Source organism: Uloborus diversus, unplaced genomic scaffold (assembly GCF_026930045.1).
Source record: "Uloborus diversus isolate 005 unplaced genomic scaffold, Udiv.v.3.1 scaffold_900, whole genome shotgun sequence".
NCBI classification, from domain to species: domain Eukaryota; kingdom Metazoa; phylum Arthropoda; class Arachnida; order Araneae; family Uloboridae; genus Uloborus; species Uloborus diversus.
This window is the reverse complement of record NW_026559122.1, coordinates 911-25,980: the sequence shown is the minus strand read 5'-3', so window position 1 is coordinate 25,980 and position 25,070 is coordinate 911. Positions and strand designations below refer to the sequence as shown.

General features: G+C 40.5%; 1 long non-coding RNA gene across 1 annotated transcript in view; it reads left to right on the top strand.

The window, feature by feature from the left end:
• LOC129234005 (uncharacterized) overlaps positions 1 to 1,121 on the top strand; it is a 43,068-nt gene extending 41,947 nt beyond the window's left edge. The window contains exon 4 of the long non-coding RNA XR_008581515.1: positions 406 to 1,121. This is a non-coding gene — a long non-coding RNA (uncharacterized LOC129234005). The remainder of the gene's footprint in view (positions 1 to 405) is intronic.
• Positions 1,122 to 25,070: the final 23,949 nt, after the last annotated feature.

Below are 25,070 nucleotides of genomic sequence, written 5' to 3'. Positions count from 1 at the left end.
ATCAAGATACTTGGCCTTACTGCAGAACTCGCAACCAAATCTAGATGACTTTACCAGGAAGTTTGTTGAGATATCCAGCTGCTTACAAAGTGCCGATTTTCCTATTGATGTTTAGTGTAGCTCATGTAACTTGATGCTTGTTGTTGGAAGACCTCATTTACATTTGAGTTGAAAGACGGGAAAAATACTAAATTTAATTGATTTGATTGATCTAAAGTCGGTTTATCTTGAAGACCCTTTTCGAGTTTTTGAGCTGCGTCGCAGAGCGCTAAAAAATAGTCTGCCACCGTGGTAAGGAAGACGACTACTATTAAAAAATTGACTAGGTGTATAATGCATGCTTAAAATAGTATTCAAAGTTTTCTTTTGTTTTTCGTTGTATTAATGGTTTGTTTTCTTCTTCAGTGATTGATGATGATGAAAGAGTTCCACCCTGAAAACGTTTTTCGGCTGCACTGTAACCAGTTGCATGTAACATCCCTGCCTCTGGTCCGTCGAAGATTGACATTCAACTATGAGGACCAGCAGTGATCGCTTAGTCGTGGTTTGAAACATCTTGTGACGGGGCACACCCGCCGTTTCTTTTATTTTTGCTGATGGTAAGAAAACATCCAAAGAGCCCCACAAAACTTGTATCCATGTTCTGCAAAGGCCCTTCAGACTGATTATGAAATATTCACTGATGTCGTTTCAAGCGTCTTCCTGTTAGCTTAGAGTAAACGCTGAGCACAAAAGCTACTGTGTATGAAAAGGAACTGCTGCTTTAAAATAAGTTCAAGAATTTGGTGTCAAGAAATCAAAAATTGTAATACTTAAAATAGTGACCAAGGTCAAAGGAATTTATTGTATTACTGTTTTCTGCTTAAATATGTGATTAGTATGTATTTTCTTTTGAAATAAAATCTAGCGGAGCAGAAGCCCTGGGACGAGGGAAAGGACGATTGCTTTCCCTCATCCCCTGATGAGTAAAAGGTAAGTAACGCACAAGTCTTTTATGTTATCTTGAAGACTGTCGAGATAAATTGTAATCCATTTGTAAGACATAGATGGAGGCAGTATTTTTTCTGCGGATGAATGTTTGCTATAAAACAGAAATAATTTTGAATGAATCCTTTTTCCAAAATTTCTCAACAAATTAATATTAATAAAAGATTTAGTTCTAGTTTGTTTCATAAGATTTCCTGAATTATATTTCATTTACCTGCAAAAACGCTTATTTTTTCGTCGAGACAAAAGAAATTGTTGAGGTTTAAGTAACGCAATCCCCCTGATTCAAAGACAAAACTGGAATATCACTCAGGGAAGCTTCGAAAAAGAGTGCTACAATACAAGATTTGTATTTTTTTTTTTTTCCGCTTCTAGGCCTTTAAAGTACTTCATCTTCTTTGGAAAATAATGACAGATTTTTTTGTCCTAATATTAACCACTGGAGAGCACAGCAAACTTACTTTTCTTAAAGCAAATTTTTAGAGTTGAACTTCAAACGCTTTTTACGTAAAATTTCATGTTTTCGTATTGATGAATACAGACTCAAATTCCAACTATTAATTACTTTGTCAGAATTGCATTAATCAATGTAGGGCGCTAGAATCCAATAAGATCACCTTATCTTCATAAAGAAACACTTATATCACAAAAACTACAAGAAAACTACAGAGCCAAAGTATCTAAGCAATACAGCACCTTTTTCATACCCCGACTAAATTCAATTTAACTTTACAGTGTTCTGATGATTTATCGTGCATCACAATTATTACATTCACTGGGAATTCTCTTCACTTCAGTTCCTAACAGTATGGCGGCACACTTCTTCCTAATTTGCGATGAAGAGTAATCGTAAAAGTAGTTGTGCAGAAGTTAATAAAATACACATTTACAACAAGTAAACAAAAATGTAACCCCCCCCCAACACGTAACCATTTTTTTATGTATAAGTTTTAATACAGTTCCTGACGAAGCGGGAACGGGTTAACCGGTAAGGCGCCGGGCGCGTAATCGAAAGGTCTCGGGTTCGATCCCGCCAGAGTGCATTGGCTTCTTACATCTTTTATTAGCCGGCTCATTTGAAAAGAAATTAAAATTTTTATTTATTTAACCATGAAATTTTTTTTTTCAAACGGAAACATCGATTTGTATGAGGTATTAAACTCTGGTTCCAACTGATTATTTTTAATGCGGATTTATATCAAAATTAAAACAGTGACAAGTAAGGTGCATTTTTTGTGCGAATTTTTTATCCGGCGCGTGACAAGGCCGCGATGGCGTAAACGGCATGGCGCCGGGCCTGAACCTGTGTAGGTTGCGGGTTCGATACCGGCTGATTGCATTGTCCGCTTGCAACAATTATTAGCCGGCTCACTAGTAAAGAAATTTATTGTTTTAGCTATCACGTTTTTTTTTATTTATTTTTTTCTTCAATGGGAAACATCAATTTGGATGAGGTATTAAACTCTGATTCTACTTAATTATATTAAATACAGATTTTATTATAATTAAAGCAATGCTCTAAAATGTATATTTATAATACGGCACCTGATGAAGACATGATGGCTCAACCGGTAAGGCACCGGGCGTGTAACCGAAAGGTCTCCGTTTCGATCCCGTCTGAGTGCAATGGCTTCATGCATCGTTTATTAGCCGGCTCTCAAGAAAATAAATTTAAACTTCTATTTTTTGTCTATCAGATTTTGTCCTTAATTTTTTTTTCTTCAACGGGAAACATCGACTTAAATGAGGTATTAAACTCCGATTCTACCTAATCATTCTAGATGCAGATTTAATTAAAAGTAACTCAGTACTATGGAATGTGCACTTTTTTGTATTTGGAGTTTTTAATACGAGGTCTGACGAAGCCGGGAAAGCTCAACCGGTGAGGCCCTGGGCCTGAAACCAGAAGGTCGCGGGATCGAGTCTGGCTGATTGCATTGGCCCGTTACATCACTATTGTCTGCCTGACGGACTGACTGACTGACTTCGCAAAAGAAAAAAATTTAAAAAAAAAAAAAAAAAAGAATTATCAAATTCGAAAATAAAATACCCCTTGAAGATTTTCTTTCCGGCTGGAACTCGAACCCAGCGCCACTCGCATGGCAGCCCAACGCTCTCGCCAATAGGCTATCGGATCTCTGTCAATCGTAGTCTTAAATATAATAAAAAAAAAAATTCACCTTGGTAATTATTGCTTCAAACACTTTGAAATCTACAGGTCGAATAACTAAACCGACTCGGAATTTTTCTCCCTACATAAATAATCAATATTCGCAAAAGAGAAAAATTAAAAAAAAAAAAAAAAAGAATTTTCAAAATAGAAACTAAAAATATACATTGAAGATTTTCTTTCCGGCTGGGACTCGAGCCCAGGGCCACTCGCTTGGAAGCCCAACGCTCTCGCCAATAGGCTATCGGATCCCTGTCGGTCGGTGTCTTAATTATAATTGAAACAAAAAAGCACCTTTAAAATTATTGATTTAAACACCTTGAAATCTACAGGTCGAATAATTAAACTGACTCATAATTTTCCTCCCTACATTAATGATCAATATTTGCAAAAGAAATTGAAAAAAAAATTAAAATCAGAAAAGAAATATATACATTGAAGATATTCGTTCCGGCTGGGATTCGAATCCATGGCCACTCGCTTGGAAGCCCAACGGTCTAGCCATTAGGCTATCGGAACTCTATCGGCCAGAGTCTTACTGCCTGACCTTGACTGACTGATTGAATAAGACTGATTGACTGACTGGACTGGACTGACAGACTGAGACTAAATGATTGACTGACTGACTTCGCAAAAGAGAAAAAAAAAAAAAAAAATACGCATTGAAGATTTCTCTTTCCGGCTGGGACTCGAACCCAGGGCCAAAAGCATGGAAGCCCAACGCTCTCCTAATAGGCTATCGGATGTCTGTCACTAGGAGACTTAAATATAATAAAAACAAAAAATGCACCTTTGTAATTCTTGATTCAAACACTTTGAAATCTACAGGTCGAATAATTAAACCGACTCAGAATTTTCCTCCCTACATAAATAATCAATATTCGCAAAAGTGAAAAATTTAAAAAAAAAAAAAAGAATTTTTTAAATTAGAAACGAAAAATATTCATTGAAGATTTTCGTTCAAGCTGGGACTCGAACCCAGGGCCACTCGCTTGGAAGCCCAACACTCTAGCCATTAGTCTATCGGAGCTCTATCGGTCAGAGTCTTACTGCCTGACTGGCTGAATGACTGAGACTGCTTGACAGACTGAATGACTAAATTGACTGACTGGACTGACAGACTGACTGAAATGGGCTGACTGATTGAGACTAAATGACTGACTGCTTGACTGACTGACTTCGCAAAAGAGAAAAATTTGAAAAAAAAAGAATTATCATATTCGAAAAAAAAAAAAAATACGCATTGAATGTTTTTTTTTTCCGGCTGGGACTCGAACCCAGGGCCACTCGCATGGAAGCCCAACTCTCTCCTAATAGGCTAAACGGACGTCTGCCAATGGAGTCTTAAATATAATAAAAACAAAAAATGCACCTTTGTAATTATTGATTCAAGCACTTTGAAATCTACAGGTCGAATAATTAAACCGACTCAGAATTTTCCTCCCTACATAAATAATCAATATTCGCAAAAGAGAAAAATTAAAAAAAAAAAAAAAAAAATTCAAATTAGAAACGAAAAATATTCATTGAAGATTTTCGTTCATGATGGGACTCAAACCCAAGGCCACTCGCTTGGAAACCCAACGGTCTAGCCATTAGGCTATCGGACCTCTATCGGACAGAGTATTACTGCCTGACTGACTGACCGAGACTGACTGGCTGAATGACTGAGACTGATTGACTGAATGACTAACTGACTAAATTGACTGACTGGACTGGGCTGACAGACTGACTGAGACTAAATGACTGACTGAATGACTGAGACTGACTGACTTCGCAAAAGAGAAAAATTAAAAAAAAAAAAAGAATTTTCAAATTAAAAACTAATATTATATATTGCAGATTTTCGTTCAGGCTGGGACTCGAACCCAGGGCCACTCGCTTGGAAGCCCAAAGGTCTAGCCGTTAGGCTATCGGAGCTCTGTCGATTAAAGTCTTAAATATAATAAAAACAAAAAGTGCACCTTAGTAATTATTGATTCAAACACTTTGAAATCTACATGTCGAATAATTAAACTGATTCAGAATTTTCCTCCCTGTCGGTCGAAGTCTTACTGCTTACTGAGACTGCCTGACTGTCTGATACTGACTGACTCACTGACTGACCGACTGACTGACTTCGCAAAAGAGAAAAGTTAAAAAAAAAGAATTATTAAATTAGAAAAAAAAATATGAATTGAAGATTTTCTTTCCAGCTGGGACTCGAACCCAGGGCCACTCGCTTGGAAGCCCAGCGGTATAGCCATTAAACTATCGGAGCTCTGTCGGTCGGAGTCTTACTGTCTTACTGAGACTGCCTGACTGACAGACTGAATGACTCACTAACTGACTCACTGACTGACTGATACTGACCGACTGACTGAATGACTGATACTGACTAACTGACTGACTGCCTGACTGACTGACTGACTAACTGACTGACTGACTGACTGCCTGACTGATTGCTTGACTAACTGGACGGGACTGACTGACTGACTGACTGAATGAGACTGATTGTCTGACTGACTGACTGAGGCTGACTGAATGACTGGTTGACTGCTTGACTTCCTAATTGACTGACGTCCAGTCAGTCTGACCGACTGACTGACAGACTGACTGAAGGAGACTGACTGACTAACTGACTGAGTGACGGACTGACTGACTGACGGACTAAATGACTGGACTGACTGAATGACTGACTGGACTTGACTGACCGACTGACAGAATGAGACTAATTGTCTGACTGACTGACTGAGTGAGTGACTGGACTGACTGAAATGGGCTGACTGACTGACTGACTGAGACTAAATGACTGACTGCTTGACTGACTGACTGACTCTACTGACAGACTGATGGACGGACTGACTGACTGACTTCGCAAAAGAGAAAAATTTAAAAAAAAAAAGAACTATCAAATTCGAAAAAAAAATACTTATTAAGATTTTCTTCCCGGATGGGACTCGAACCCAGGGCCACTCGCATGGAAGCCCAACGCTCTCCTAATAGGCTATCGGACGTCTGTCAATCGGAGTTTTAAATATAATAAAAACAAAAAATGCACCTTTGTAATTATTCATTCAAACACTTTGAAATCTACTGGTCGAAAAATTAAACTGACTCAGAATTTTCCTCCCTACATAAATAATCAATATTCGCAAAAGAGAAAAATTTAAAAAAAAAAAAAATTCAAATTAGAAACGAAAAATAGTCATTGAAGATTTTCGTTCATGATGGGACTCGAACCCAAGGCCACTCGCTTGTAAACCCAACGGTCTAGCCATTAGGCTATCGGACCTCTATCGGTCAGAGTATTACTGCCTGACTGACTGACCGAGACTGACTGGCTGAATGACTGAGACTGATTGACTGAATGACTAACTGACTAAATTGACTGACTGGACTGGGCTGACAGACTGACTGAGACTAAATGACTGACTGAATGACTGAGACTGACTGACTTCGAAAAAGAGAAAAATTAAAAAAAAAAATAATTTTCAAATTAAAAACTAATATTATATATTGCAGATTTTCGTTCAGGCTGGGACTCGAACCCAGGGCCACTCGCTTGGAAGCCTAACACTCTAGCCATTAGTCTATGGGAGCTCTGTCGGTGGGAGTTTTAAATATAATAAAAACAAAAAATGCACCTTGGTAATTGTTTATTTAAACACTTTGAAATCTTCGTGTCGAAAAATTAAACTGACTCAGAATTTTCTTCCCTACATAAATAATCAATAATTGCAAAGGAAAGAAATTGAAAAAAAAAACAATTTTCAAATTAGAAAAGAAATATATACATTGAAGATATTCGCTCCGGCTGGGACTCGAACCCAGGCCACTCGCTTGGAAGACCAGCGGTCTAGCCATTAGGCTATCGGAGTTCTGTCGAGCGGAGTCTTACTGCCTGACTGATACTGCCTGACTGACAGACTGACTCACTGACTGACTGATACTGACTGACTGACTCACTGACTGACCGAGACTGGACTGACTGACTGACTGACTGACTGACTAACTGACTAACTGAGACTGACTGACTGACTGCTTGACTCTCTGACTGGCTATTTCACTGACTGACTGAATGACTAAATGACTGACTGACACTGACTGACTGACTGCTTGACTACCTGACTGACTGCTTGACTGACTAACTGACTGGACAGGACTGACCGACTGACTGACTGACAGACTGACTGAATAAGGGTGACTGACAGACTGACTGAATAAGGCTGACAGACTGACTGACTGACAGACTGACTGAATAAGGCTGACCGACTGACTGACTGCCTGACTGACTGACTGACCGAGACTGACTGACTGACTGACTGAGACTGGACTGGACTGACTGACTGACTGAGACTGACTGACTGCTTTAGTGACTAACTGACTGACTGACTGACTGCCTGACTGACTGACTGACTGAATGACTGACTGACTGAGACTAAATGACTGACTGCTTGACTGACTGGCTGAAGGACTAACTGACTGACTGAGTGACTGACTGACTGGACTGACTGACTGAGACTGAATGACTGAGTTCTTGACTGATTGACTGTCAGACTGACTGACTGACTTCGCAAAAGGGAAAAATAAAAAAAAAAAGAATTATAAAATTAGAAAACAATATTTGCATTTAAGATTTCCTTTCCGGCTGGGATTTGAACCCAGGGCGACACTCATGGAAGCCCAACGCTCTCGCCAATATACTATAGGATCTCTGTTGATCGGTGTCTTAATTATAATAAAAACAAAAAATGCACCTTAGTAATTATTGATCTAAAATCTTTGAAATCTAAAGGTCGAACGATTAAACTGACTCAGAATTTTCTTCCGTACATAAATAATCCATATTTGCAAAAGAAAGAAATTGAAAAAAAAAGAATCTTCAAATTAGAAGAGAAATATATACATGGAAGATTTTCGTTCCGGCCGGGACTCGAACCCAGTACCACGCGCTTGGAACCCAACGGTCTAGCCATTAGGCTATCGGAGCTCTGTCGATGGAAGTCTTAAATATAATAAAAACAAAAAATGCACCTTGGTAATTATTGATTCAAACACTTTGAAATTTACAGGTCGAATAATTAAACTGACTCAGAATTTTTCTCCCTACATAAATAATCAATATTCGAAAAAGAGAAAAAATAAAAAAAAAAGAAGAAGAAATTTCAAATTAGAAACTAAAAGTATACATTGAAGATTTTCGTTCAGGCTGGGACTCGAACCCAGGGCCACTCGCTTGGGAGCCTAACACTCTAGCCATTAGTCTATGGGAGCTCTGTCGGTGGGAGTTTTAAATATAATAAAAACAAAAAATGCACCTTGGTAATTGTTTATTTAAACACTTTGAAATCTTCGTGTCGAAAAATTAAACTGACTCAGAATTTTCTTCCCTACATAAATAATCAATAATTGCAAAGGAAAGAAATTGAAAAAAAAAGAATTTTCAAATTAGAAAAGAAATATATACATTGAAGATATTCGCTCCGGCTGGGACTCGAACCCAGGCCACTCGCTTGGAAGACCAGCGGTCTAGCCATTAGGCTATCGGAGTTCTGTCGAGCGGAGTCTTACTGCCTGACTGATACTGCCTGACTGACAGACTGACTCACTGACTGACTGATACTGACTGACTGACTCACTGACTGACCGAGACTGACTGACTAACTGCCTGACTGACTGAGACTGGACTGACTGACTGACTGACTGACTGACTGCTTGACTCTCTGACTGGCTATTTCACTGACTGACTGAATGACTAAATGACTGACTGACACTGACTGACTGACTGCTTGACTACCTGACTGACTGCTTGACTGACTAACTGACTGGACAGGACTGACCGACTGACTGACTGACAGACTGACTGAATAAGGATGACTGACAGACTGACTGAATAAGGCTGACTGACTGACTGACTGACAGACTGACTGAATAAGGCTGACCGACTGACTGAATAAGGCTGACCGACTGACTGACTGCCTGACTGACTGACTGACTGAATGACTGACTGACTGACTGACTGAGACTGGACTGGACTGACTGACTGACTGACTGCTTTAATGACTAACTGACTGCACAGGACTGACCGACTGACTGACTGACTGACTGCCTGACTGACTGACTGACTGAATGACTGACTGACTGAGACTAAATGACTGTCTGCTTGACTGACTGGCTGAAGGACTAACTGACTGACTGAGTGACTGACTGACTGGACTGACTGACTGAGACTGAATGACTGAGTGCTTGACTGATTGACTGTCAGACTGACTTCGCAAAAGGGAAAAATAAAAAATAAAAAAGAATTATAAAATTAGAAAAAAATTTTTGAATTTAAGATTTCCTTTCCGGCCGGGACTCGAACCCAGTACCACGCGCTAGGAACCCAACGGTCTAGCCATTAGGCTATCGGAGCTCTGTCGATGGAAGTCTTAAATATAATAAAAACAAAAAATGCACCTTTATAATTATTGATTCAAACACTTTGAAATTTACAGGTCGAATAATTAAACTGACTCAGAATTTTTCTCCCTACATAAATAATCAATATTCGCAAAAGAGAAAAAATTAAAAAAAAAGAAGAAGAAATTTCAAATTAGAAACTAAAAGTATACATTGAAGATTTTCGTTCAGGCTGGGACTCGAACCCAGGGCCACTCGCTTGGAAGCCTAACACTCTAGCCATTAGTCTATGGGAGCTCTGTCGGTGGGAGATTTAAATATAATAAAAACAAAAAATGCACCTTGGTAATTGTTTATTTAAACACTTTGAAATCTTTGTGTCGAAAAATTAAACTGACTCAGAATTTTCTTCCCTACATAAATAATCAATAATTGCAAAGGAAAGAAATTGAAAAAAAAGGAATTTTCAAATTAGAAAAGAAATATATACATTGAAGATATTCGCTCCGGCTGGGACTCAAACCCAGGGCACTCGCTTGGAAGACCAGCGGTCTAGCCATTAGGCTATCGGAGTTCTGTCGAGCGGAGTCTTACTGCCTGACTGATACTGCCTGACTGACAGACTGACTCACTGACTGACTGATACTGACTGACTGACTCACTGACTGACCGAGACTGACTGACTAACTGCCTGACTGACTGAGACTGGACTGACTGACTGACTGACTGACTGACTGACTAACTGACTGACTGAGACTGACTGACTGACTGCTTGACACTCTGACTGGCTATTTCACTGACTGACTGAATGACTAAATGACTGACTGACACTGACTGACTGACTGCTTGACTACCTGACTGACTGCTTGACTGACTAACTGACTGGACAGGACTGACCGACTGACTGACTGACAGACTGACTGAATAAGGATGACTGACAGACTGACTGAATAAGGCTGACTGACTGACTGACTGACAGACTGACTGAATAAGGCTGACCGACTGACTGACTGCCTGACTGACTGACTGACTGAATGACTGACTGACTGACTGACCGAGACTGACTGACTGACTGACTGAGACTGGACTGGACTGACTGACTGACTGACTGCTTTAGTGACTAACTGACTGCACAGGACTGACCGACTGACTGACTGACTGACTGCCTGACTGACTGACTGACTGAATGACTGACTGACTGAGACTAAATGACTGACTGCTTGACTGACTGGCTGAAGGACTAACTGACTGACTGAGTGACTGACTGACTGGACTGACTGACTGAGACTGAGTGCTTGACTGATTGACTGTCAGACTGACTGACGGACTTCGCAAAAGGGAAAAAGAAAAAATAAAAAAGAATTATAAAATTAGAAAAAAATTTTTGCATTTAAGATTTCCTTTCCGGCCGGGACTCGAACCCAGTACCACGCGCTAGGAACCCAACGGTCTAGCCATTAGGCTATCGGAGCTCTGTCAATGGAAGTCTTAAATATAATAAAAACAAAAAATGCACCTTGGTAATTATTGATTCAAACACTTTGAAATTTACAGGTCGAATAATTAAACTGACTCAGAATTTTTCTCCCTACATAAATAATCAATATTCGCAAAAGAGAAAAATTTAAAAAAAAAGAAGAAGAAATTTCAAATTAGAAACTAAAAGTATACATTGAAGATTTTCGTTCAGGCTGGGACTCGAACCCAGGGCCACTCGCTTGGAAGCCTAACACTCTAGCCATTAGTCTATGGGAGCTCTGTCGGTGGGAGTTTTAAATATAATAAAAACAAAAAATGCACCTTGGTAATTGTTTATTTAAACACTTTGAAATCTTCGTGTCGAAAAATTAAACTGACTCAGAATTTTCTTCCCTACATAAATAATCAATAATTGCAAAGGAAAGAAATTGAAAAAAAAAGAATTTTCAAATTAGAAAAGAAATATATACATTGAAGATATTCGCTCCGGCTGGGACTCGAACTCAGGCCACTCGCTTGGAAGACCAGCGGTCTAGCCATTAGGCTATCGGAGTTCTGTCGAGCGAAGTCTTACTGCCTGACTGATACTGCCTGACTGACAGACTGACTCACTGACTGACTGATACTGACTGACTGACTCACTGACTGACCGAGACTGACTGACTAACTGCCTGACTGACTGAGACTGGACTGACTGACTGACTGACTGACTGACTGACTAACTGACTGACTGAGACTGACTGACTGCTTGACTCTCTGACTGGCTATTTCACTGACTGACTGAATGACTAAATGACTGACTGACACTGACTGACTGACTGCTTGACTACCTGACTGACTGCTTGACTGACTAACTGACTGGACAGGACTGACCGACTGACTGACTGACAGACTGACTGAATAAGGATGACTGACAGACTGATGAATAAGGCTGACAGACTGACTGACTGACAGACTGACTGAATAAGGCTGACCGACTGACTGACTGCCTGACTGACTGACTGACTGAATGACTGACTGACTGAGACTAAATGACTGACTGCTTGACTGACTGGCTGAAGGACTAACTGACTGACTGAGTGACTGACTGACTGGACTGACTGACTGAGACTGAATGATTGAGTGCTTGACTGATTGACTGTCAGACTGACTGACTGACTTCGCAAAAGGGAAAAATAAAAAAAAAAAGAATTATAAAATTAGAAAAAAATATTTGCATTTAAGATTTCCTTTCCGGCTGGGATTTGAACCCAGGGCGACACTCATGGAAGCCCAACGCTCTCGCCAATATACTATAGGATCTCTGTTGATCGGTGTCTTAATTATAATAAAAACAAAAAATGCACCTTAGTAATTATTGATCTAAAATCTTTGAAATCTAAAGGTCGAATGATTAAACTGACTCAGAATTTTCTTCCGTACATAAATAATCCATATTTGCAGAAGAAAGAAATTGAAAAAAAAGAATCTTCAAATTAGAAGAGAAATATATACATGGAAGATTTTCGTTCCGGCCGGGACTCGAACCCAGTACCACGCGCTTGGAACCCAACGGTCTAGCCATTAGGCTATCGGAGCTCTGTCGATGGAAGTCTTAAATATAATAAAAACAAAAAATGCACCTTGGTAATTATTGATTCAAACACTTTGAAATTTAGAGGTCGAATAATTAAACTGACTCAGAATTTTTCTCCCTACATAAATAATCAATATTCGCAAAAGAGAAAAAATAAAAAAAAAGAAGAAGAAATTTCAAATTAGAAACTAAAAGTATACATTGAAGATTTTCGTTCAGGCTGGGACTCGAACCCAGGGCCACTCGCTTGGAAGCCTAACACTCTAGCCATTAGTCTATGGGAGCTCTGTCGGTGGGAGTTTTAAATATAATAAAAACAAAAAATGCACCTTGGTAATTGTTTATTTAAACACTTTGAAATCTTCGTGTCGAAAAATTAAACTGACTCAGAATTTTCTTCCCTACATAAATAATCAATAATTGCAAAGGAAAGAAATTGAAAAAAAAAGAATTTTCAAATTAGAAAAGAAATATATACATTGAAGATACTCGCTCCGGCTGGGACTCGAACCCAGGCCACTCGCTTGGAAGACCAGCGGTCTAGCCATTAGGCTATCGGAGTTCTGTCGAGCGGAGTCTTACTGCCTGACTGATACTGCCTGACTGACAGACTGACTCACTGACTGACTGACTGACTCACTGACTGACCGAGACTGACTGACTAACTGCCTGACTGACTGAGACTGGACTGACTGACTGACTGACTGACTGACTGACTAACTGACTGACTGAGACTGACTGACTGACTGCTTGACTCTCTGACTGGCTATTTCACTGACTAACTGAATGACTAAATGACTGACTGACACTGACTGACTGACTGCTTGACTACCTGACTGACTGCTTGACTGACTAACTGACTGGACAGGACTGACCGACTGACTGACTGACAGACTGACTGAATAAGGATGACTGACAGACTGACTGAATAAGGCTGACTGACTGACTGACAGACTGACTGAATAAGGCTGACCGACTGACTGACTGCCTGACTGACTGACTGAATGACTGACTGACTGACTGACTGACTGACTGACTGAGACTGGACTGGACTGACTGACTGACTGACTGACTGAGACTGACTGACTGCTTTAGTGACTAACTGACTGCACAGGACTGAGCGACTGACTGACTGACTGCCTGACTGACTGACTGACTGAATGACTGACTGACTGAGACTAAATGACTGACTGCTTGACTGACTGGCTGAAGGACTAACTGACTGACTGAGTGACTGACTGACTGGACTGACTGACTGAGACTGAATGACTGAGTGCTTGACTGATTGACTGTCAGACTGACTGACTGACTTCGCAAAAGGGAAAAATAAAAAAAAAAGAATTATAAAATTAGAAAAAAATATTTGCATTTAAGAATTCCTTTCCGGCTGGGATTTGAACCCAGGGCGACACTCATGGAAGCCCAACGCTCTCGCCAATATACTATCGGATCTCTGTTGATCGGTGTTTTAATTATAATAAAAACAAAAAATGCACCTTAGTAATTATTGATCTAAAATCTTTGAAATCCAAAGGTCGAATGATTAAACTGACTCAGAATTTTCTTCCGTACATAAATAATCCATATTTGCAAAAGAAAGAAATTGAAAAAAAAAGAATCTTCAAATTAGAAGAGAAATATATACATGGAAGATTTTCGTTCCGGCCGGGACTCGAACCCAGTACCACGCGCTTGGAACCCAACGGTCTAGCCATTAGGCTATCGGAGCTCTGTCGATGGAAGTCTTAAATATAATAAAAACAAAAAATGCACCTTGGTAATTATTGATTCAAACACTTTGAAATTTACAGGTCGAATAATTAAACTGACTCAGAATTTTTCTCCCTACATAAATAATCAATATTCGCAAAAGAGAAAAAATAAAAAAAAAGAAGAAGAAATTTCAAATTAGAAACTAAAAGTATACATTGAAGATTTTCGTTGAGGCTGGGACTCGAACCCAGGGCCACTCGCTTGGAAGCCTAACACTCTAGCCATTAGTCTATGGGAGCTCTGTCGGTGGGAGTTTTAAATATAATAAAAACAAAAAATGCACCTTGGTAATTGTTTATTTAAACACTTTGAAATCTTCGTGTCGAAAAATTAAACTGACTCAGAATTTTCTTCCCTACATAAATAATCAATAATTGCAAAGGAAAGAAATTGAAAAAAAAAAGAATTTTCAAATTAGAAAAGAAATATATACATTGAAGATACTCGCTCCGGCTGGGACTCGAACCCAGGCCACTCGCTTGGAAGACCAGCGGTCTAGCCATTAGGCTATCGGAGTTCTGTCGAGCGGAGTCTTACTGCCTGACTGATACTGCCTGACTGACAGACTGACTCACTGACTGACTGACTGACTCACTGACTGACCGAGACTGACTGACTAACTGCCTGACTGACTGAGACTGGACTGACTGACTGACTGACTGACTAACTGACTGACTGAGACTGACTGACTGACTGCTTGACTCTCTGACTGGCTATTTCACTGACTGACTGAATGACTAAATGACTGACTGACACTGACTGACTGACTGCTTGACTACCTGACTGACTGCTTGACTGACTAACTGACTGGACAGGACTGACCGACTGACTGACTGACAGACTGACTGAATAAGGATGACTGACAGACTGACTGAATAAGGCTGACTGACTGACTGACTGACAGACTGACTGAATAAGGCTGACCGACTGACTGACTGCCTGACTGACTGACTGACTGAATGACTGACTGACTGCTTTAGTGACTAACTGACTGCACAGGACTGGACTGACTGACTGACTGACTGACTGAGACTGACTGACTGCTTTAGTGACTAACTGACTGCACAGGACTGACCGACTGACTGACTGACTGCCTGACTGACTGACTGACTGAATGACTGACTGACTGAGACTAAATGACTGACTGCTTGACTGACTGGCTGAAGGACTAACTGACTGACTGAGTGACTGACTGACTGGACTGACTGACTGAGACTGAATGACTGAGTGCTTGACTGTCAGACTGACTGACTGACTTCGCAAAAGGGAAAAATAAAAAAAAAAGAATTATAAAATTAGAAAAAAATATTTGCATTTAAGATTTCCTTTCCGGCTGGGACTCGAACCCAGGCCACTCGCTTGGAAGACCAGCGGTCTAGCCATTAGGCTATCGGAGTTCTGTCGAGCGGAGTCTTACTGCCTGACTGATACTGCCTGACTGACAGACTGACTCACTGACTGACTGATACTGACTGACTGATACTGACTGACTGACTCACTGACTGACCGAGACTGACTGACTAACTGCCTGACTGACTGAGACTGGACTGACTGACTGACTGACTGACTGACTGACTAACTGACTGACTGAGACTGACTGACTTTCTGCTTGACTCTCTGACTGGCTATTTCACTGACTGACTGAATGACTAAATGACTGACTGACACTGACTGACTGACTGCTTGACTGACTAACTGACTGGACAGGACTGACCGACTGACAGACTGACTGAATAAGGATGACTGACAGACTGACTGAATAAGGATGACTGACTGACTGACTGACAGACTGACTGAATAAGGCTGACCGACTGACTGACTGCCTGACTGACTGACTGACTGAATGACTGACTGACTGACTGACCGAGACTGACTGACTGACTGACTGAGACTGGACTGGACTGACTGACTGACTGACTGACTGAGACTGACTGACTGCTTTAGTGACTAACTGACTGCACAGGACTGACCGACTGACTGACTGACTGACTGCCTGAATGACTGACTGACTGAATGACTGACTGAGACTAAATGACTGACTGCTTGACTGACTGGCTGAAGGACTAACTGACTTACTGAGTGACTGACTGACTGGACTGACTGACTGAGACTGAATGACTGAGTGCTTGACTGGTTGACTGTCAGACTGACTGACTGACTTCGCAAAAGGGAAAAATAAAAAAAAAAGAATTATAAAATTAGAAAAAAATATTTGCATTTAAGATTTCCTTTCCGGCTGGGATTTGAACCCAGGGCGACACTCATGGAAGCCCAACGGTCTAGCCATTAGGCTATCGGAGCTCTGTCGATTTAAGTCTTAAATATAATAAAAAAAAAAAGCACCTTGTTAATTATTGATTCAAACACTTTGAAATTTACAGGTCGAATAATTAAACTGACTCAGAATTTTTCTCCCTACATAAATAATCAATATTCGCAAAAGAGAAAAATTAAAAAAAAAAGAAGAAGAAATTTCAAATTAGAAACTAAAAGTATACATTGAAGATTTTCGTTCAGGCTGGGACTCGAACCCAGGGCCACTCGCTTGAAAGCCTAACACTCTAGCCATTAGTCTATGGGAGCTCTGTCGGAGGGAGTTTTAAATATAATAAAAACAAAAAATGCACCTTGGTAATTGTTTATTTAAACACTTTGAAATCTTCGTGTCGAAAAATTAAACTGACTCAGAATTTTCTTCCCTACATAAATAATCAATAATTGCAAAGGAAAGAAATTGAAAAAAAAAAGAATTTTCAAATTAGAAAAGAAATATATACATTGAAGATATTCGCTCCGGCTGGGACTCGAACCCAGGCCACTCGCTTGGAAGACCAGCGGTCTAGCCATTAGGCTATCGGAGTTCTGTCGAGCGGAGTCTTACTGCCTGACTGACAGACTGACTCACTGACTGACTGATACTGACTCACTGACTCACTGACTGACCGAGACTGACTGACTAACTGCCTGACTGACTGAGACTGGACTGACTGACTGACTGACTAACTGACTGACTGAGACTGACTGACTGACTGCTTGACTCTCTGACTGGCTATTTCACTGACTAACTGAATGACTAAATGACTGACTGACACTGACTGACTGACTGCTTGACTACCTGACTGACTGCTTGACTGACTAACTGACTGGACAGGACTGACCGACTGACTGACTGACAGACTGACTGAATAAGGATGACTGACAGACTGACTGAATAAGGCTGACTGACTGACTGACAGACTGACTGAATAAGGCTGACCGACTGACTGACTGCCTGACTGACTGACTGACTGAATGACTGACTGACTGACTGACTGACTGACTGAGACTGGACTGGACTGACTGACTGACTGACTGACTGAGACTGACTGACTGCTTTAGTGACTAACTGACTGCACAGGACTGACCGACTGACTGACTGACTGACTGACTGACTGACTGAAAGACTGACTGACTGAGACTAAATGACTGACTGCTTGACTGACTGGCTGAAGGACTAACTGACTGACTGAGTGACTGACTGACTGGACTGACTGACTGAGACTAAATGACTGAGTGCTTGACTGATTGACTGTCAGACTGACTGACTGACTTCGCAAAAGGGAAAAAAAAAAAAGAATTATAAAATTAGAAAAAAATATTTGCATTTAAGATTTCCTTTCCGGCTGGGATTTGAACCCAGGGCGACACTCATGGAAGCCCAACGCTCTCGCCAATATACTATCGGATCTCTGTTGATCGGTGTCTTAATTATAATAAAAACAAAAAATGCACCTTAGTAATTATTGATCTAAAATCTTTGAAATCTAAAGGTCGAATGATTAAACTGACTCAGAATTTTCTTCCGTACATAAATAATCCATATTTGCAAAAGAAAGAAATTGAAAAAAAAAGAATCTTCAAATTAGAAGAGAAATATATACATGGAAGATTTTCGTTCCGGCCGGGACTCGAACCCAGTACCACGCGCTTGGAACCCAACGGTCTAGCCATTAGGCTATCGGAGCTCTGTCGATGGAAGTCTTAAATATAATAAAAACAAAAAATGCACCTTGGTAATTATTGATTCAAACACTTTGAAATTTACAGGTCGAATAATTAAACTGACTCAGAATTTTTCTCCCTACATAAATAATCAATATTCGCAAAAGAGAAAAAATAAAAAAAAAGAAGAAGAAATTTCAAATTAGAAACTAAAAGTATACATTGAAGATTTTCGTTCAGGCTGGGACTCGAACCCAGGGCCACTCGCTTGGAAGCCTAACACTCTAGCCATTAGTCTATGGGAGCTCTGTCGGTGGGAGTTTTAAATATAATAAAAACAAAAAATGCACCTTGGTAATTGTTTATTTAAACACTTTGAAATCTTCGTGTCGAAAAATTAAACTGACTCAGAATTTTCTTCCCTACATAAATAATCAATAATTGCAAAGGAAAGAAATTGAAAAAAAAAGAATTTTCAAATTAGAAAAGAAATATATACATTGAAGATACTCGCTCCGGCTGGGACTCGAACCCAGGCCACTCGCTTGGAAGACCAGCGGTCTAGCCATTAGGCTATCGGAGTTCTGTCGAGCGGAGTCTTACTGCCTGACTGATACTGCCTGACTGACAGACTGACTCACTGACTGACTGATACTGACTGACTGACTCACTGACTGACCGAGACTGACTGACTAACTGCCTGACTGACTGAGACTGGACTGACTGACTGACTGACTGACGGACTGACTAACTGACTGACTGAGACTGACTGACTGACTGCTTGACTCTCTGACTGGCTATTTCACTGACTGACTGAATGACTAAATGACTGATTGACACTGACTGACTGACTGCTTGACTACCTGACTGACTGCTTGACTGACTAACTGACTGGACAGGACTGACCGACTGACTGACTGGCAGACTGGCTGAATAAGGAGGACTGACAGACTGACTGAATAAGGCTGACTGACTGACTGACTGACAGACTGACTGACTGACTGAATGACTGACTGACTGACTGACCGAGACTGACTGACTGACTGACTGAGACTGGACTGGACTGACTGACTGACTGACTTAGACTGGACTGGACTGACTGACTGACTGACTGACTGAGACTGACTGACTGCTTTAGTGACTAACTGACTGCACAGGACTGACCGACTGACTGACTGACTGACTGCCTGACTGACTGACTGAATGACTGACTGACTGAGACTAAATGACTGACTGCTTGACTGACTGGCTGAAGGACTAACTGACTGACTGAGTGACTGACTGACTGGACTGACTGACTGAGACTGAATGACTGAGTGCTTGACTGATTGACTGTGAGACTGACTGACTGACTTCGCAAAAGGGAAAAATAAAAAAAAAAGAATTATAAAATTAGAAAAAAATATTTGCATATAAGATTTCCTTTCCGGCCGGGACTCGAACCCAGTACCACGCGCTAGGAACCCAACGGTCTAGCCATTAGGCTATCGGAGCTCTGTCGATGGAAGTCTTAAATATAATAAAAACAAAAAATGCACCTTGGTAATTATTGATTCAAACACTTTGAAATTTACAGGTCGAATAATTAAACTGACTCAGAATTTTTCTCCCTACATAAATAATCAATATTCGCAAAAGAGAAAAATTAAAAAAAAAAGAAGAAGAAATTTCAAATTAGAAACTAAAGTATACATTGAAGATTTTCGTTCAGGCTGGGACTCGAACCCAGGGCCACTCGCTTGGAAGCCTAACACTCTAGCCATTAGTCTATGGGAGCTCTGTCGGTGGGAGTTTTAAATATAATAAAAACAAAAAATGCACCTTGGTAATTGTTTATTTAAACACTTTGAAATCTTCGTGTCGAAAAATTAAACTGACTCAGAATTTTCTTCCCTACATAAATAATCAATAATTGCAAAGGAAAGAAATTGAAAAAAAAAGAATTTTCAAATTAGAAAAGAAATATATACATTGAAGATATTTGCTCCGGCTGGGACTCGAACCCAGGCCACTCGCTTGGAAGACCAGCGGTCTAGCCATTAGGCTATCGGAGTTCTGTCGAGCGGAGTCTTACTGCCTGACTGATACTGCCTGACTGACAGACTGACTCACTGACTGACTGATACTGACTGACTGACTCACTGACTGACCGAGACTGACTGACTAACTGCCTGACTGACTGAGACTGGACTGACTGACTGACTGACTGACTGACTAACTGACTGACTGAGACTGACTGACTGACTGCTTGACTCTCTGACTGGCTATTTCACTGACTGACTGAATGACTAAATGACTGACTGACACTGACTGACTGACTGCTTGACTACCTGACTGACTGCTTGACTGACTAACTGACTGGACAGGACTGACCGACTGACTGACTGACAGACTGACTGAATAAGGATGACTGACAGACTGACTGAATAAGGCTGACTGACTGACTGACTGACAGACTGACTGAATAAGGCTGACCGACTGACTGACTGCCTGACTGACTGACTGAATGAATGACTGACTGACTGACTGACCGAGACTGACTGACTGACTGACTGAGACTGGACTGGACTGACTGACTGACTGACTGACTGAGACTGACTGACTGCTTTAGTGACTAACTGAGTGCACAGGACTGACCGACTGACTGACTGACTGACTGCCTGACTGACTGAATGACTGACTGACTGACTGACTGAGACTAAATGACTGACTGCTTGACTGACTGGCTGAAGGACTAACTGACTGACTGAGTGACTGACTGACTGGACTGACTGACTGAGACTGAATGACTGAGTGCTTGACTGATTGACTGTCAGACTGACTGACTGACTTCGCAAAAGGGAAAAATAAAAAAAAAAGAATTATAAAATTAGAAAAAAATATTTGCATTTAAGATTTCCTTTCCGGCTGGGATTTGAACCCAGGGCGACACTCATGGAAGCCCAACGCTCTCGCCAATATACTATCGGATCTCTGTTGATCGGTGTCTTAATTATAATAAAAACAAAAAATGCACCTTAGTAATTATTGATCTAAAATCTTTGAAATCTAAAGGTCGAATGATTAAACTGACTCAGAATTTTCTTCCGTACATAAATAATCCATATTTGCAAAAGAAAGAAATTGAAAAAAAAAGAATCTTCAAATTAGAAGAGAAATATATACATGGAAGAATTTCGTTCCGGCCGGGACTCGAACACAGTACCACGCGCTTGGAACCCAACGGTCTAGCCATTAGGCTATCGGAGCTCTGTCGATGGAAGTCTTAAATATAATAAAAACAAAAAATGCACCTTGGTAATTATTGATTCAAACACTTTGAAATTTACAGGTCGAATAATTAAACTGACTCAGAATTTTTCTCCCTACATAAATAATCAATATTCGCAAAAGAGAAAAATTAAAAAAAAAAAAGAAGAAGAAATTTCAAATTAGAAACTAAAAGTATACATTGAAGATTTTCGTTCAGGGTTGGACTCGAACCCAGGGCCACTCGCTTGGAAGCCTAACACTCTAGCCATTAGTCTATGGGAGCTCTGTCGGTAGGAGTTTTAAATATAATAAAAACAAAAAATGCACCTTGGTAATTGTTTATTTAAACACTTTGAAATCTTCGTGTCGAAAAATTAAACTGACTCAGAATTTTCTTCCCTACATAAATAATCAATAATTGCAAAGGAAAGAAATTGAAAAAAAAAGAATTTTCAAATTAGAAAAGAAATATATACATTGAAGATATTTGCTCCGGCTGGGACTCGAACCCAGGCCACTCGCTTGGAAGACCAGCGGTCTAGCCATTAGGCTATCGGAGTTCTGTCGAGCGGAGTCTTACTGCCTGACTGATACTGCCTGACTGACAGACTGACTCACTGACTGACTGATACTGACTGACTGACTCACTGACTGACCGAGACTGACTGACTAACTGCCTGACTGACTGAGACTGGACTGACTGACTGACTGACTGACTGACTAACTGACTGACTGAGACTGACTGACTGACTGCTTGACTCTCTGACTGGCTATTTCACTGACTGACTGAATGACTAAATGACTGACTGACACTGACTGACTGACTGCTTGACTACCTGACTGACTGCTTGACTGACTAACTGACTGGACAGGACTGACCGACTGACTGACTGACAGACTGACTGAATAAGGATGACTGACAGACTGACTGAATAAGGCTGACTGACTGACTGACTGACAGACTGACTGAATAAGGCTGACCGACTGACTGACTGCCTGACTGACTGACTGAATGAATGACTGACTGACTGACTGACCGAGACTGACTGACTGACTGACTGAGACTGGACTGGACTGACTGACTGACTGACTGACTGAGACTGACTGACTGCTTTAGTGACTAACTGAGTGCACAGGACTGACCGACTGACTGACTGACTGACTGCCTGACTGACTGAATGACTGACTGACTGACTGACTGAGACTAAATGACTGACTGCTTGACTGACTGGCTGAAGGACTAACTGACTGACTGAGTGACTGACTGACTGGACTGACTGACTGAGACTGAATGACTGAGTGCTTGACTGATTGACTGTCAGACTGACTGACTGACTTCGCAAAAGGGAAAAATAAAAAAAAAAGAATTATAAAATTAGAAAAAAATATTTGCATTTAAGATTTCCTTTCCGGCTGGGATTTGAACCCAGGGCGACACTCATGGAAGCCCAACGCTCTCGCCAATATACTATCGGATCTCTGTTGATCGGTGTCTTAATTATAATAAAAACAAAAAATGCACCTTAGTAATTATTGATCTAAAATCTTTGAAATCTAAAGGTCGAATGATTAAACTGACTCAGAATTTTCTTCCGTACATAAATAATCCATATTTGCAAAAGAAAGAAATTGAAAAAAAAAAGAATCTTCAAATTAGAAGAGAAATATATACATGGAAGAATTTCGTTCCGGCCGGGACTCGAACACAGTACCACGCGCTTGGAACCCAACGGTCTAGCCATTAGGCTATCGGAGCTCTGTCGATGGAAGTCTTAAATATAATAAAAACAAAAAATGCACCTTGGTAATTATTGATTCAAACACTTTGAAATTTACAGGTCGAATAATTAAACTGACTCAGAATTTTTCTCCCTACATAAATAATCAATATTCGCAAAAGAGAAAAATTAAAAAAAAAAAAAAGAAGAAGAAATTTCAAATTAGAAACTAAAAGTATACATTGAAGATTTTCGTTCAGGCTGGGACTCGAACCCAGGGCCACTCGCTTGGAAGCCTAACACTCTAGCCATTAGTCTATGGGAGCTCTGTCGGTGGGAGTTTTAAATATAATAAAAACAAAAAATGCACCTTGGTTATTGTTTATTTAAACACTTTCAAATCTTCGTGTCGAAAAATTAAACTGACTCAGAATTTTCTTCCCTACATAAATAATCAATATTTGCAAAGGAAAGAAATTGAAAAAAAAAAGAATTTTCAAATTAGAAAAGAAATATATACATTGAAGATATTCGCTCCGGCTGGGACTCGAACCCAGGCCACTCGCTTGGAAGACCAGCGGTCTAGCCATTAGGCTATCGGAGTTCTGTCGAGCGGAGTCTTACTGCCTGACTGATACTGCCTGACTGACAGACTGACTCACTGACTGACTGATACTGACTGACTGACTCACTGACTGACCGAGACTGACTGACTAACTGCCTGACTGACTGAGACTGGACTGACTGACTGACTGACTGACTGACTGACTAACTGACTGACTGAGACTGACTGACTGACTGCTTGACTCTCTGACTGGCTATTTCACTGACTGACTGAATGACTAAATGACTGACTGACACTGACTGACTGACTGCTTGACTACCTGACTGACTGCTTGTCTGACTAACTGACTGGACAGGACTGACCGACTGACTGACTGACAGACTGACTGAATAAGGATGACTGACAGACTGACTGAATAAGGCTGACTGACTGACTGACTGACAGACTGACTGAATAAGGCTGACCGACTGACTGACTGCCTGACTGAATGACTGACTGACTGACTGACCGAGACTGACTGACTGACTGACTGAGACTGGACTGGACTGACTGACTGACTGACTGACTGAGACTGACTGACTGCTTTAGTGACTAACTGACTGCACAGGACTGACCGACTGACTGACTGACTGACTGCCTGACTGACTGACTGACTGAATGACTGACTGACTGAGACTAAATGACTGACTGCTTGACTGACTGGCAGAAGGACTAACTGACTGACTGAGTGACTGACTGACTGGACTGACTGACTGAGACTGAATGACTGAGTGCTTGACTGATTGACTGTCAGACTGACTGACTGACTGACTTCGCAAAAGGGAAAAATAAAAAAAAAAGAATTATAAAATTAGAAAAAAATATTTGCATTTAAGAATTCCTTTCCGGCTGGGATTTGAACCCAGGGCGACACTCATGGAAGCCCAACGCTCTCGCCAATATACTATCGGATCTCTGTTGATCGGTGTTTTAATTATAATAAAAACAAAAAATGCACCTTAGTAATTATTGATCTAAAATCTTTGAAATCTAAAGGTCGAATGATTAAACTGACTCAGAATTTTCTTCCGTACATAAATAATCCATATTTGCAAAAGAAAGAAATTGAAAAAAAAAGAATCTTCAAATTAGAAGAGAAATATATACATGGAAGATTTTCGTTCCGGCCGGGACTCGAACCCAGTA